This window comes from Cydia splendana, chromosome 21, assembly GCF_910591565.1.
Source record: "Cydia splendana chromosome 21, ilCydSple1.2, whole genome shotgun sequence".
Taxonomy (NCBI): Eukaryota; Metazoa; Arthropoda; class Insecta; order Lepidoptera; family Tortricidae; genus Cydia; species Cydia splendana.
In genome coordinates this window covers 6,582,165-6,598,076 of record NC_085980.1, presented here as the reverse complement: position 1 = coordinate 6,598,076, position 15,912 = coordinate 6,582,165, and the positions used below count along the sequence as shown (strand labels likewise).

Sequence of the window (15,912 nt, the reverse complement as noted above, 5' to 3'; positions counted from 1 at the left end):
AGGCTCTCGGACTTACCCTAATGTAATAAATTTGAATTGTCTCCTCAGAGTCTATACATTTTGTTCCTCGAATTATATAACAAATGTCACAGTGTCACTTATTAGTTCTATGTAGTACTTAAATGTTACACCAAAGATTGAAACGGTAACCAAAGTGTAAGCACTAGGAATAGTTATATTGTTGAAGTTTAGTTTATTGTAAATAGTCTAAGTGTAAGTGGTTCGAGTAAATGTTGTAGTTCGGCACGTTTGTAAATAGTACTAAAGTTTAATAAAAGTGCAATACAGTTTATTTGATGGTTTTATTTGGTGCATCTTGTAGCGTTTGGAAAAGACATCCGAAAAGTATTAGTTATAATGCAATGTTGTAAAACTGTCAGTGGCGGATTTGCAGTGTTGGCCGCCCTAGGCCCCAGGCCCTGTAGCAACTACTAGCCGCCCCTTTCTCAGCACCCATCTACAGACTGCCGCCCCTAATATCTTGTCGCTCTAGGCCTAGGCCTACTGGGCCTTAGGGCAAATCCGTCACTGAAAACTGTTGTTTGTCACTTAGGTTTTTGTATTAGATAATTGTATGATGATGATGATTAGATAAAATACCTACCTATCTAATATGAAATCTTAAAAAGCGAAATACATATATGTATGTAAAATCTAATCATGAGCGCACAAACTTTGGTGCCGCTGCCGACCGACAAACTACACTTTTTAGAATTCCGTAGCCAAATTAGCAAAACCGAAATATCCGTTGTGTCATGTCCGTCTGTTTGTATCTTAGTACATATTATTTTATTTTAACCCAAAATAAACTAAGTAGGTATATTTTAATGAAATTTGGAACATTTCAAATCCCGCTCTCGTGCGTTACAACGTTAGAACAGGTTATTTCAGTAGCCTACAATACGTATTGATCTCAAGATACCTACAATACGTATTGATCTCAAGACACCTACAATACGTATTGATCTCAAGATACCTACAATACGTATTGATCTCAAGACACCTACAATACGTATTGATCTCAAGATACCTACAATACGTATTGATCTCAAGACACCTACAATACGTATTGATCTCAAGATACCTACAATACGTATTGATCTCAAGATACCTACAATACGTATTGATCTCAAGACTCCTACAATACGCATTGATCTCAAGATACCTACAATACGTATTGATCTCAAGATACCTACAATACGTATTGATCTCAAGATACCTACAATACGTATTGATCTCAAGATACCTACAATACGTATTGATCTCAAGATACCTAGAGTTAGACCGAGAAAAGTCTGCAGCGATTTTGATAGCCCACGCAGTGTAAGTGTTATTTTAAACGTCAAACTTCTATGATATTATGACCTATAAATAACACTTGCGCTGCGTGGGATATCAAAACGCTGCAGACTTTTCTTAGTCCAACTCTACAATACGTATTGATCTCAAGATACCTACAATACGTATTGATCTCATCGTAATCCTAATCACAGTCCTTGCCAACTCTCACACACGACAGTAAACTGAGTCATCGTATCGTAATGATTGCCATTCCCAGCCATGTTTATGCTCGGTGCACATTTGGTTTGACTCGACACTTTATAGTCCTACGAGTTTTTATTGCACGCGCAACAGTTTCAAGTGATTGGAATGGTCAGGGCCGTTCGTTGCGTCTTCCATTTTCGAAAACTTTTGGCTGTGGCGGCATGACACGACAGGCGTGCCTTACGCCATAGAATATGATGGCATGCCTGTCGTGTCACACGCCACACGTTAAAAACATTGATGACACGCCAGTCGTGCCCTCCGCACCGAAACGGTTAAAAACTATGCTGGGGCCCCTGGGCACAGAAGAATTGGAAAGTAAAGAAAGCGAATTAAATTAAGATTTTTCTAATATGATCTTCTATTTATTATGGGTGACCAAATATACTGTTACTGTCTGTCCTTCGGGCCCCCTGAGGATGGGGGCCCTGGGCACGGGCCCCGTGTGCCCTTATGGTAAAGACGGTACTGAGAATGGTGTTTAAACAATTACCTAAAATAATAAATCAGCACACATTTAACCGAATTCAAGAGACGGCCAGAAGGCTAATTATGGTGGCCTTTTTATCATCTGTCACCATGCCTGTCACGTTCTACCAAGTATGAAACGAAAGTGACGCATGACATGACAAGTGATAAAAATGCCACCATGATATCCGTGCAGGAACCTAGCCAAGAGGATAATCATTGAAGAAAATGCCAATCTAAATTTAAATAATGTATCGAAATAGTAAAGACTTTTCGTAGCAAGAATTAGCGAAGGAACTTGATTTTACGAAAGCGACTGCCATCTGACCTTTCAGCCCGGAGGGGAAACTAGGCCTTGTTGGATTAGTCCGGTTTCCTCACGATGTTTTCCTTCATCGAAAAGCGATTGATGGTGAAATATCAAATGATATACTTACATACTTATCGTACATAAGTTTCGAAATACTCATTGGTACGAGCCGGGATTTGAACCCGCAACTTCCGTATTGAAAGTCGCAAGCTTTTAACGCTAGGCTACTAGCGCCAGTGGGGAGACACTCCTGACTTCGGGCAAATTCGGCTCCGTTCGGCTCAACTTTGCTCCGAGCAATTATTAGGGTTGGCATCACTTATAGTCCTTTTGCGTGCACGATAACAGATAAGATAATCACTTGAATTGTGACACCCCTAAATAGCCTAAAGGGATAGTGCCATACATTAGAAAGGGATAGCACGATTCGTCCCTGAATCGCTATCAAACTTCGTTTTCGTAGGAAGTCCTTTCTGTACGGTAGTACTATTATTTATTCTGTGCTAGCGCTCTAAACTATACCAGGCGTGGCTCACTCCGCGATTTCGTCACTTTGCTACAGGTAGCTAAAAGTACATCCGTTCCACACCAATTTTGGTGGCTAGTCATAAGACGCGCGTGGCGCTGTCGCCACCTAGCGGCCATATCTGTCCTGATCGTAACAGACGCGTTTTGTTAGAGAGTGAGTACTACCTAGTACTATTATTTATTCTGTGAAAGTACAAACTATAAATGAATTAGTAATTACTGACAATTGACGCAACCGAGTGAACGAGTTGGGGCGAGTATTTATTTACCTGACGACATTTCCGGCGCTCGCGCACGTGCGCGTAACCCGAGCGGTTAATGCGGCCAGTGCTGTGCCGTTTATCGATAGGATAATTAAATCGAAATATCGATAATTTTTGTTCGATATTTATGAATGAAGCTTCGACAATCGTCTGCAATCATCTGACTTGCTCTTGAGATCAGACAACATTTAAAACCGTAAAACCACCCAACTATAGTCCGTAAGTAGGTATAACTATGGACCACACAAGGTCAAATGATTGTTACATCAATACCAATATTTTTTTGCTTATAAAAATATTTTGCCTAAGAACTACGACATTCAAATAAGTCAATTTCTATTTCAAAATTTTAATTCAATTCACAATTTCAGTCACTTCTGAACGAAGACCTTTGAGTTCATTTTTGCCATCGTTGGAAGTTTTTGGACTATTAGTTGAGTGGTTTTACAGTACCCATCAAGTATTTACCCTATTTTTCTAAAAATGAGCACATACCAGAAAGTTTAGCCGCCGGATAATGTTTCCCCGACATATCCTAAGCACCATCTTCATAATCCCTTTAGTAGCAGTCATCATAGTCGGAACGACGAGACGGAAATAATAGTTATTTGTTTTACAAGGAGGCAAAGTTATTATTTAACCGCTCGTGCTAATATTGATACCCGAGCAAGCGAAAGATTCCAAAATTGAACCACGAGCGTAGCAAGTGGTTCAAAAAATGGAATCTTGAGCGTTGCGAGGGTTTCAAAGCACGAGGGTTAAACAAAATTTGCCCCCGAGTGAAACACAAAATTTTTCACCACACCTACCCGAAGCAAATATTAAATGTAAAATATCAAACAAAATCAAACCAAATCAAATCCAAATGAATGTTACATATTAAATATTTATCATCCATAATCATCATTTAAAAGTCAATTCTACGAGCAAACATAAGAAAACAACTCAAAATTTGCATTTGATTACTTTGCCTCACATGTGAATAAAATGCAACTTTGCTATCAGTTTTTGAAGTGCAAAGTAAGCCTTTCCGAGCTGGTGTGGTGAAAAATATTTTATCGATAGTGGCACCAGCAACGGCACGTCTCTACTAATCCTGCAAAGGAAGAGCGGTAATGCACTGTTTACACGTTCGTCGACAATCGTCCGCAATTGTCTGGAGCATCCTCCACTCGACTAAATAACTTTGTCGGCAAAAAGACGCAGATGAAAATAAAGGTATCGATCGATTCCGAGAACACACGTCACGCGGTTATTTTGGTATAATCGAGTCACCATGGATCACAGTTTACGCTTATTGTAGATCTGTGCCATAAATAATTTCAAACGTATGGATTTGGAGATTGGAATCATCAATATCCTGATCCATCATTAGGTAATTATTGTTTGAGTACCTACCACTGTGGCTTATCAATACTGGAATAAAGCCTCGTAAATTGATCGAAATAATCAGATAATTAGAAATATAATAATTATACGTTTTGCCGTGTTGACTCCGCGCTTCACAGATTTGGGCTAAGTTCTCCAACCCAGTGCTCTATTTAATTGTAAGCTTAGTTTATTTAGTTAGACTTTTAAAGTAGTACTGTCAATAAAAGAGCGTACAATCATAGTAACGAGGTGATTGCTGACGTCTGTGACAATCAGACTGATCGTAATTGCAGGGCGGACTTGAAGTGCACTGAAGAATTCTCGCGAGGAGGCGAGGTGCTGTGGAGTCGGCCTTTATACCTACTTGTAGGTGGGTGGATAACTATTTTTTGCTGTTATTCTGTCCCGTCAACCAGGCGACAGTTTGTTAGAAAAACGCATGTACCGCGTTATATTATCGTATCGATTCGAACTTTAAGATACGTCAATTAATAGATCTAGAAACGATATGGATTAGATGTGTCAGTATCAAAAGTGACGTTTTCGTTTGAAGACACGTCACATTTGACACTGACACATCTAATCCATATTCGTTAGAAACGAATCTATTAATTGACGTATAAGTTCAAATCGGGCCGTGAATGACAAAGTAATTGAAAGATACAGACTGTAAATATCGCAGTGTCACGTTAGACAAGTGACAAGCCTGACACCATCATATCGGTACTGTCGGCGTATTATGGATGGCTTTATCCATTTTTATCCACGTGATAAAATAACTGCCACTTTTTAACACCGCGGGATAGAAAGAGACGGACACCGTTTTATCACGCTGTCACGTAGACAGGACCATCATATCCGTACTGGAGCCTGCAGTGGTAAGTATTCGCGTGATTTTGTCGCTTCTCGCAGTGCATCTCGAGCTCACAATTAAGCGCAAGCGATCACACCAATAACAAATTTAACGGCCATATTAAAACTTTAAGATACGTGAGTTAATAGATCTAGAAACGATATGGATTAGATATGTCAGTGTCAAATGTGACGTTTCTTCAAACAAAAACGTCACTTTTGACATTGACACAACTAATAATCCATATCATTTCTAGATCTATTAATTGACGTATCTTAAAGTTCGGATCGGGCAGTAAGTTGAGATTTTTAAATGTGAATAAAGGATGACTCACGCTAGTCCGGGCCGTGCCCGGGCCGGGGCGTCCGACAATCATTTTCTATGACCACTGATCGATGATCACGTGGTGCTTTCCATAGAAAACGAACCGCCGGAAGCTCCGGCCCGGCCCCGGCCCGGTCTAGCGTGAATCCCTAATGCTTCTGCCCATCCAAAGCCATCTCCATACTTCTTGCCCCTATCCTCAATACTTACGGTATTATCATATGAATGCCGCTGGCGCATTATGAAAATACCGTCCCCGTTTCCGCGCCAAGAATTTTCCGAGACTTTCCGACCGAAGTGTCCCTCGTGTGAATAGAATAAATTGGCTACTTTAAGCACTGGGTTACGTTTTACTGGCTTTAGAAATTACATAGTAGAAATTTTATTTATAATATTTATCTCAGGATTACAAATTATTAATTATTTACGATACCTATTGCTGGCCAAATATGTACATAAAACTACAATGGCTTTATGTAACAAATATAATTTCTATTACTCACTTTCTAACAATAAATGGTTTGTATTTTTGTCAGATGAAGAAGAAGGCTGATTTAAAATTTTCAAGGGAGAACATTCATTTTAGACATAGATTTTACGACTCCTTTATTTTTCGTAAGTAAATAGGTAACTACACAATTACAGAAAACTGCAATGATAGCTGTAAGACATATTTAAAAAAAACTTGAAACCATACTGAATGATTGAATGAAGTTCTCATCGTTCCCAATAGACAAGAAAAAAAAAAGCACAAAGAGTAATAACTCTTAACTGCGATAATCGCATACAAGCCGCACATGTTGCGATCGACCACCAACGCGCTTGAGATAGTCGAGATTGCATTAGTTGCATTAGCGAATGACCGACGCCTGTCGATTGTCGTCTAGACAAGTACGATTATAACTCGATTGAAACTCGATCGCAACTCGCACATGTTGCGATCGACCGCCAACCTGGAGATAGTCGAGAGTCGAGATTGCAATAGTTGCATTAGTAAATGACCGACGCCTGTCGTTTCTCGTCCACGAGCACGAATGGAAAAATGTACAGGCTGTCCAGCGGCAAATTTCCAATTTCAAATTCAAATAATTTTCGAACGCGAAGGGCGAGGGAGGCGCGAGGGGCGTTTAGTTTTGTAAGGGCCACTTGCAACATTCACTAACCCGGGGTTAACCGGTTAAACCTGGAGTTACCATGGTTACCAGTACAATTTGACACTTGGTTAAAGGTTAAACCGGTGAACCCCGGGTTAGTGGGATGGTGCAAGTGGCGCTAAGTGTTGCGGATTGATTATTGACAATGAGGCGTTTGGCCGGCAAAACAGCGTGAATACTTATGCCATTGAGGCGTATCTAACCTAGGTACGGCTTTTCAAGGTCAGTTGCACCAAACCTTCTGTCACCTCACCATAAGTGTTCGCAAATTTTTTTATTGGGAATTTCATATTTCTACGCTGAGTGACGTTGATCAGTCCGCTATTGTGGTTGGTGCAACTGGCCCTTAGCTCAAAGCGTTAGCATTAATTTCGGAATATGCGGAGCCCATGTAATTCACTTAAAAAAATTGACAATTAATTTGAGTGTATGTACTTTTTAAAGGACACAAGTCTTTAAATAAAACTCGGGCCTCAATAAGAACAAAAGCTTCGACTTGATGACTGAATCTGATAAACTGAGTCGAGTCTTAAAGCATGACTCAAAGGACTTGAGTCTTAACCAACACTAACTCAAATCATACCTATTAATAGTGTCCGTAACCGTGGTAGGGCCCACACTTGCGTAAACGTCTCAATTTTTTCGACGTCGCGCCTCGTCTCTGTTTTGCCTATCGTTAAGTGGCCAAGTTTTACTAATTTGCTTTTTGCACGACCCTTTTTTGCCCTTTTTGCTTAAAGGGGTGAAGGTCTAAAAGCAATGCAAACAGATTTAATTGGTTCAAATATGTAGAAGCCGCTATACTTTAAAGGATTTTTTTCGACATTAAAAAAGCGAATGAATTGTTTTGTTTTACTTTTTTTAAATAACTAAAATGAGCCATCTGTGAGTTTGGACTAAAATCCATCCATGATTAACGCAAACAAATCAGGTCGTAATTTTTTCTTCCTAGGTTCTTAGACATTATATTAACAGCAAAGGTTTTTTTCAATAGAGGATTGACCCGTTTTTAAAGTTTTTACCCAGAATCTCCAGATTTTGTTGTCCTTAGACCATTGTGACAATTTATAGTGTTTCTCTCCTTAATAAACTCTTCACGTTACGTCCACGTGGTGCTTTCCATATTAGAAAACGAAGCGCCGGAAGCTCCGGCCCGCTCTAGCGTGAGTCATCCTTGTCTCCTTATATTTTCCTCGGTCTGGACTCGTTTCAACCACTTTGGCGATGTCATCCGCCTATTTATTTCGCGAACTGTTCTCCATATTTCCAACACCGTAGTTTTCCACTCATATACTCGTTGGCCAACAATGTAGGTACCCGTACTTATATCTACAATCGTCAGTTTACTAGTTATTTTTACTAATTACAATGTCGCTAGTTACATTAGAAACTATTTTACAATTTTACGTAGGTTAGGTTAGGTTGGTTTGTAATCGTCCTACTGATTACAAACCAACCTAACCTAACCTACGTAAAATTGTAAAATAACGGGCGAACAATCTTACGGTGTCATAAACAATTATACCATACTGTTCATGAAATGTACGAGTGGGTGAGTTCCTAATGCGTCTTTTAGCATTATTTCGTACCTACGCTTTCTCGGTACAATGTACAATGACGAATAGAATGCAAGTTTATGAGGCGTTTGTCTGTTTAAACTCAGGCCGGTACAAAGGTGGACTACTTTTGCTTCATATTTTTGGCGTAAGGGGCGGTAAATTTTTACATAAAATCCTTTGAAAGCCGGCTAGATATACGTTGTAAATATCTCATTAACCCCATACGTACCTACCTATTAGGGTTGTCGGTCTGTTATAAATAAAGTATAAGTACAATTTTAATTTTGGGAACGACTTCGGGAAAAGTGGAAAAAATCAATGCCTCCAAAAAACCAAGTGTGTTTTTTCCTGTATTTCTAAGCATCGTGGTATCGTTTGCAGGTCACGTTTTTGCTTAATACAGAATTAATGGAAAAATAAACCAACGTAATAAAACTAAAACTACTTTACGTCACCCTAGGCCCGTAAGTAGGATTTCTGGAGTGGGAAAATCTCACTTCCTGGCCAAGGGAAGACGTACAACTTTAGACAAACCACGAACGGTAATTCGTAAATACGGACGGTATTCGTTCCTTCGGTTCGGGCCACAAACATGCGATCTGTAGCATTTACGAATTCACATACACATAGGTAAAACTTTGGGTGCCCAGAAGGCTGGCCGTATTTCCTCGTCGTATGGCGATACTTCTACTATCCGGCAACCCTAGTGTCCACCCACACGTGCCTCATTACACCTAATTAAACGTAATCATCCATATAAAACCTCGCCGTAAAGAAATATAGGTATCAGTTCATATCAGTTGTCATTCCCGCGGACATATACGTACTTATACGGACAAGTTTGAGCGAAATGTGGCCTGCAAGACTTAGTTCTAAGGCGGCAACCCTAGTTTCCACCCACACGTGCCTCATTACCTCATTAAACGTCATCAACGAATCATCCATATAAAACCTCGCCGTAAAGAAATATAGGTATCAGTTCATATCAGTTGTCATTCCCGCGGACATATACGGACAAGTCAGAGCGAAATATGGCCTGCAAGACTAGTTGTAAGGGGCAACCCTAGTGTCCACCCACACGTGCCTCATTACACCTCATTAAACGTAATCATCCATATAAAACCTCGCCGTAAAGAAATATAGGTATCAGTTCATATCAGTTGTCATTCCCGCGGACATATACGGATAAGTCAGAGCGAAATATGGCCTGCAAGACTAGTTGTAAGGGGCAACCCTAGTGTCCACCCACACGTGCCTCATTACACCTCATTAAACGTAATCATCCATATAAAACCTCGCCGTAAAGCAGATAAAAGTCGACGGCACTTCCTCCGCCCAATCCCCATAAAATGGTTCCTTGCCAGGGACCAGAAAACAATAACGACAACCAGAAGCACTATACTCTGACTCCCTACTTGAGAACGCTATTCTATAGATATAGGATCCCCATAAAATGGTTCAGTGCCAGAGGTCAGAGACCTGAAAACAATAGCGAAGAGCAGGAGCATTCCACCATAGGTACTCTTGACTCCCTGCTTGAGAACGCTACTCTTTAGATAGAATCCCCATAAAATGGTTCCGTGCTAAACACCTATAGGAACGCAATTGGGCTACTTTCCTCTACTTAAAATAAATTATTTCACACTGTGCACGAAATAAAACATTAAACTACTTGACCGTCACTGGAAGCTTTATAATTGAGATAGCATATCTGTTTCCGTCGAATTATCACCAGTCCAGTGCTTTATTTGACTTCGGTTTCCTGCAACAGTGGCGACACCTGGCGGACCGCGCCATTTTTATTCCAGGTAAAAGATGTCCGGTGAACGGTTTGTCATTGGCGTTCAGTTTCCCGTCGAAGCAACAAGTGCGCAGCGAGTCAGGCTCACTGACCCTGCAACCGTTACAAATTAAATTTAAAATATAGAAATTGTTACGCGTGATTACTTAAATCAATACATTATATTAATAAGTGTTTTTAAATACGAAAAGTGATCACGTAAGTACCTCATTTCTAATATTTGCACAATAAGTATGTGGTCATATATGTTTAACAGTTTTTCTGTTCGGACCACTACCTACATTTCAAATAATTGTGCCAATAAATAGAAAACCAGTTTACTATAGTGTTTCATTTGCAGATTTTTCTATTCGATTGTATTTCTCGTGAGAAATTATACAATCGCTTGCAATTTTAGAAGTAGAATTAATATCATTACTATTTCAGAAATGGCTAGTGATCAAAAAGGCTCGACAGAGCTGCAACCTGGTCCAAGCGGGATGTCAAACAAACGAGCTAGAAGTAGAAGTTCATCCAGCAGCAGTTCAAGCAGCAGCACGTCAAGCTCGTCATCTTCAAGCGGTCAAAAGCGGTCGCACCGCCACCGCCACAAGAAAAGTTAGCGATCTCGGCGCTCCGCGCGCCTAATGGACAAGCTGTTCAAGGAAATGGGTGAGCTTCGCAAACATATTGCAGTTGGTAACGACAATAATGTTTGTCACGATACTAATTGTTTTGAAAATAATCGTTGCCTCGAAAATTCAAATGTTGCTTTCCCTGATAACGAGTCAATTCTGTCAGAGGTTAGTGGTGATTTATATGAAGTTAACAATGTGAATGATGCTCCATGCCCAGACGCTGAGAGTCAAGACGCAAATTCAAATTTGCCGTTCACTTTTGACATTGAAACAAAATTAAAGGAACCTTCGGTCCCTAAAACTCCAGAATTTTTTCTGAAAATGCTTCTTGACGTTCAGCGCTTGGGAAGCGCAGCATGGTCAGAGGTTAGATACTCTGATACACAAAAACTTTACAATCATACACCAGGTTTCGTAGACCTGGAATCAAACGAAGAGGTAAAAATGTATGATACTTCACGTCATCTAGCTTATGCTGATAAATCATATGCAGCTATTACCTACTGCATATTGAAACAAAAACAGGCTATTCAAGATAGTATTCGTAGTCTTTTGTCGTGGGCTAAAAATATGAATTTTTCTTATGACGAATTAAATACTAAAGTTGATGAGCTTTTCCAAAAAGGCGATCTACAAAAGGTTTCCTCTGATCTTTTACAATTAGTTTGTGGGCACCGCGCCGAAGCTATCGAAATGCGCAGAGAGGCCATTACAAGCCAAATTAAAGAACCACTTGTCAAGGCATTAGTTAACAAAATCCCCCCTTCCACAACTAACATTTTTGATGCTGATTCTTTTACATCAGCTCTTGAAAAGGCAGGAGGTGTTCGAAAAACGTTTTGGCCTCTTAAACAAAATGCTCTAAGCAAGGCAAATCAGCCTAACAGCCGCCCCTCGCGGGGGCAAGGCATACGAAAACCTACAATTCCATCGCGTGGAATTCAGTGCAATGCGACTTCAGGGTACTTTCCCTCGCAAAATATGCATATGCAAACCTGTTATAACGCACCCTCGCGGGGTGTATGCCATTGTCAGAATTGTCAACAACCGAATTACCCTTGGGTAACTCAACCATCAAACAATCATCCTGCTTACCACACAAGTGGAAGAGGGTCATTTCAAAATCAAGGCTCGTGGCCCGATCGTGGAGGTACCAGAGGACGAGGGAATGCCGGTAGAGGTTACAAAGGTAACCAGAAACGGCAGAAACCATGACTCGGAACCGTTTCAAGCAGGCCAGTTAGCGCACTTCCTCACTCAGTGGAAGAAAATGGGAGCACCAGAAATAGCATTAAAGTTAATCCGAGGATATCGCATACCATTCCTTGCAAAACCTCCTCTGGTGTATCCCAATTTAAAATCGGGCCCCTTTCACACTCCTGTGTCAAAGGAAATGTCTTTAATTGTGCACAGCATGAAAGCTCAAGGTGTTCTAAGTGTAGCACAACCGTCACCAAGCTTCATTTCTCCTCTTTTCCTTGTGCCAAAACCGGACGGATCAGCTCGACCAATATTCAACTTGAAAGCGCTAAACGATTATATACTGGCCGAACCGTTTCACCTAATAAACATGCATCGGATTCCCGACTTCCTCCAACCAAACGACTGGATGTGCAAGGTAGATATATGCCAAGCTTACTTTCACGTGAAAGTAGCCGAGGCACACAGACGCTTCCTGCGCCTAATTTACAACGGAGAATTGTTAGAAATGACGTGCTTGCCGTTCGGGCTAAGCACATCTCCGAAAACGTTCTCAATACTAACAAATTGGGTAGCTCAAACCTTGCGACAACAATGGGACGTCCGAATTGTAGTTTACCTGGACGATTTTCTGATTGTCCATCAAAATGCAGACATATTACGAGATCATGTCAAAATCACTATTCAAACCCTCATAAGTCTCGGATGGAAAGTGAATTTCGAAAAAACGATTCTGTATCCTCAAAAAAGTATAGTTTACTTAGGGATACTTTGGCGAACTTGGGAAAACTTAAAATCCTTACCAGAAGAAAAAGTAACTTCATTGCGTCAAAAACTAGAAGAAGCTCTTTTTCAAGGAAGACTGACCTTAAAAAATACTCAGAGAATAGTAGGATCTCTGAATTTCGCCAGTTTTGTCGTTCCAAGGGGTCGGCTCAATCATCGACGACTTCTAATGTTTCTAAACTCCCTGCCAGACCCATCGACCATGTCATTCCCGATACCACAAAGTGTGTCGAATGAACTAAATTGGTGGGTACAAAATTGCCAGGCGTCCACAGTTCTACATCACCCTCCCCCCACCAATTTTCTAACAACCGATGCGTCGGACCAAGCCTGGGGGGCGCAGTTGAACGACCTAGCTCTGTCAGAAGCTTGGCCTCGAGAAGAACAGAACCTTCATTGCAATCAGAAGGAAATGTTAGCCATCCTTCATGTTCTTCAAGGTTACGCTCACCTGTTGCATCACAGTTCGATGCTTATACAATGCGACAACAGGACGGCCGTAGCCCATCTAAGGAAAGAAGGGGGGTCGAAATCGTTAGCTCTAGTAAACATAACCCATCAGATTTTAGATCTTCTAGATCAAAATCAAATACACTTCAGCGTACACTATCTACCGGGCAAGTACAATTGTCAAGCCGATCACCTATCGCGTCGTCGCCTACCGCCGGAATGGCACTTACTACCGGCTTGCGTAGAGAAAGTATTTGCGAAGTGGGGAACACCGGTGGTGGATCTATTTGCCTCAGCAACAGCCCATGTGGTACACAATTATGTATCTCGAGACCTGAGAGACCCTCAAGCGATGTACCACGACGCATTCAGCACTCCATGGAACTACCCACTCGCGTGGGTGTTCCCACCACCTTTTCTGATGCCCAAAGTCCTCGCTCACTTGAACCAATCGACTGGGATATTTCTCGTAGTAGTACCTCGCTGGGAGAAAGTGTTCTGGCGGGCAGATCTCAAAGCCCGAGCGCTAGCAGCGCCTCTTACTCTGAGGAACCTGCGGAAGAATCTCGTCGACACGTTGACAGGGCTACCACCTCCCCAAGTCGACGAAATGATTCTCGAGGTTTGGAAGTGTGGGGGTGGTCTGAGGCGCTAGAGTCGTGGAGTTCAGATCAACTATCACTGCTTAAAAACTCTTGGAGAAAATCGACTTTAAGAACCTACAAAACAGCTTGGCAACGTTGGATTTCTTGGGCAAGTACAAAAAATATAAACCCAAAAAATCCGACAGGAGCTCAACTAGCACAGTTTTTATCAGATTTACATTTAATTGATAAATTATCTTATAATACCATACTTTTACACAAGTCAGTCGTTTCTACGTTGTGTAACACTGAAACATCAAGTTGTTTGAGTTCACATGTTCTGGTGAAACACATTCTGAAGTCGATTTCCTTAACATGTCCTAAAACGGCTAAACCTCCAGTTTGGGATGTTGATCAACTAATAAAATTTTTATCCGAATATACAGTAGATGAGAACAATGCTTTCCAAACAACGCGTCATACTGCCACCTTACTACTTCTGTGCTCTGGTAGGCGCATACATGATTTAACCTTACTTACGATTGACCAGGATAATTGTATAAGATCAGACGAATGTATTATTTTTTGGCCCCAGTTTGGCTCAAAGACAGACTCTAGTAATCACAGGCAGTCCGGTTGGAAACTATTAGCAAATACCAGTAATAGTAAGCTAAATCCTCTTTTTTGGATAGAACGAACTATATCACTTCTAAATGACAGACGTAATACTGCTAAGTCGGTTAATTTGTTCATGACACTTAAAGGTCGGCCACAGCCAGCCTCACGGACGGTCATTGCTAATTGGATAAAAACTTTGTTTAAAGAAGCGAATATCGCAGCCACTCCAGGTAGCATTAGGTCAGCTGTAGCCTCAAAAAGTTGGTGGGAAAATCATTCCCTCGATGATATTATGGCGCGTGGAAATTGGCAATCAGCTAACACGTTCCAACGATTTTATAGGAGAGAAGTAGCAAGAACAAGTACTTCTTCTACGAATGTCACACGATTGTTTAATCCTGTATAGGTATTATGATAATTGATTTATATAATATAGTTAAGTAAATTTGATTTCTCAGGCACTGTGCCTGGTTCTAATCATTCAGAACAACATTGTACAATTAATATTAGTACATAAATAAATTATAGTAAGTTACTATAAATCATTTAAAAATCATTAATTATTATATTTACTAAGTGTAAAATTATCTATCAAAGAATAAAATAAATGAAATCAATATTTCAGTGTTTTAATTCATATTTAATTCAGATACTAATGAGTCACATTGGCGATATATTATATTAGAATTAATCTAATAAGGGGCGACACCAGGCGATAACAAACAGGTCACAATTATAAAGCTTCCAGTGACGGTCAAGTAGTTTAATAGACGCGTTTTACCTGAAATAAAACGCATATTAAAATACTTACCTCACTGGAAGCTTTCATTTCATTTCTGCCTGGTGAAATTAAGCCAATGACAAACCGTTCACCGGACATCTTTTACCTGGAATAAAAATGGCGCGGTCCGCCAGGTGTCGCCACTGTCGCAGGAAACCGAAGTCAAATAAAGCACTGGACTGGTGATAATTCGACGGAAACAGATATGCTATCTCAATTATAAAGCTTCCAGTGAGGTAAGTATTTTAATATGCGTTTTATTTCAGGTAAAACGCGTCTATTAGCAACTCGTTTTGACAGTTCTAAAACAGAAGCTGATTTGACTAGTAGGAAAATAGCCAATTGTTAATTTATGAAGTTGCACTTCTTATTATAAACCTGTCTGTGGTACGACCGTTAACACTATTTTTTTACTATTTTCCAACTTTCATTGAACGCACGTCCTCAATGAGCCTCATTTATATTTTAAAACTTACGAAAATAACGCGTTTTTGTTTACATTAAATTTTTAGTGATGGGCGTAAACTGTGTGCCGAATTTTGATAAAAAGGCAATTCGTGGCGTTAAGGGCGGGAATGGCGTGGCTCTAGTTAGCTTTGTATATGGGTGGGGAATAGGTTAACGGCGTGTTGGCCAAGCGATTGACGTCTTTAGCGCGGTTCTAATTAATTTATTGGCGGCTTTGAAAACGGAAGTAAAA

At 40.5% G+C, this 15,912-nt stretch overlaps 1 long non-coding RNA gene across 2 annotated transcripts in view; it reads right to left on the bottom strand.

Annotated features, from left to right (window-relative positions):
- The window catches only part of LOC134801198 (uncharacterized), a 396,731-nt gene that overhangs the window by 2,760 nt on the left and 378,059 nt on the right, over positions 1 to 15,912 (bottom strand). The gene's annotated exons all lie outside the window — the stretch shown is intronic.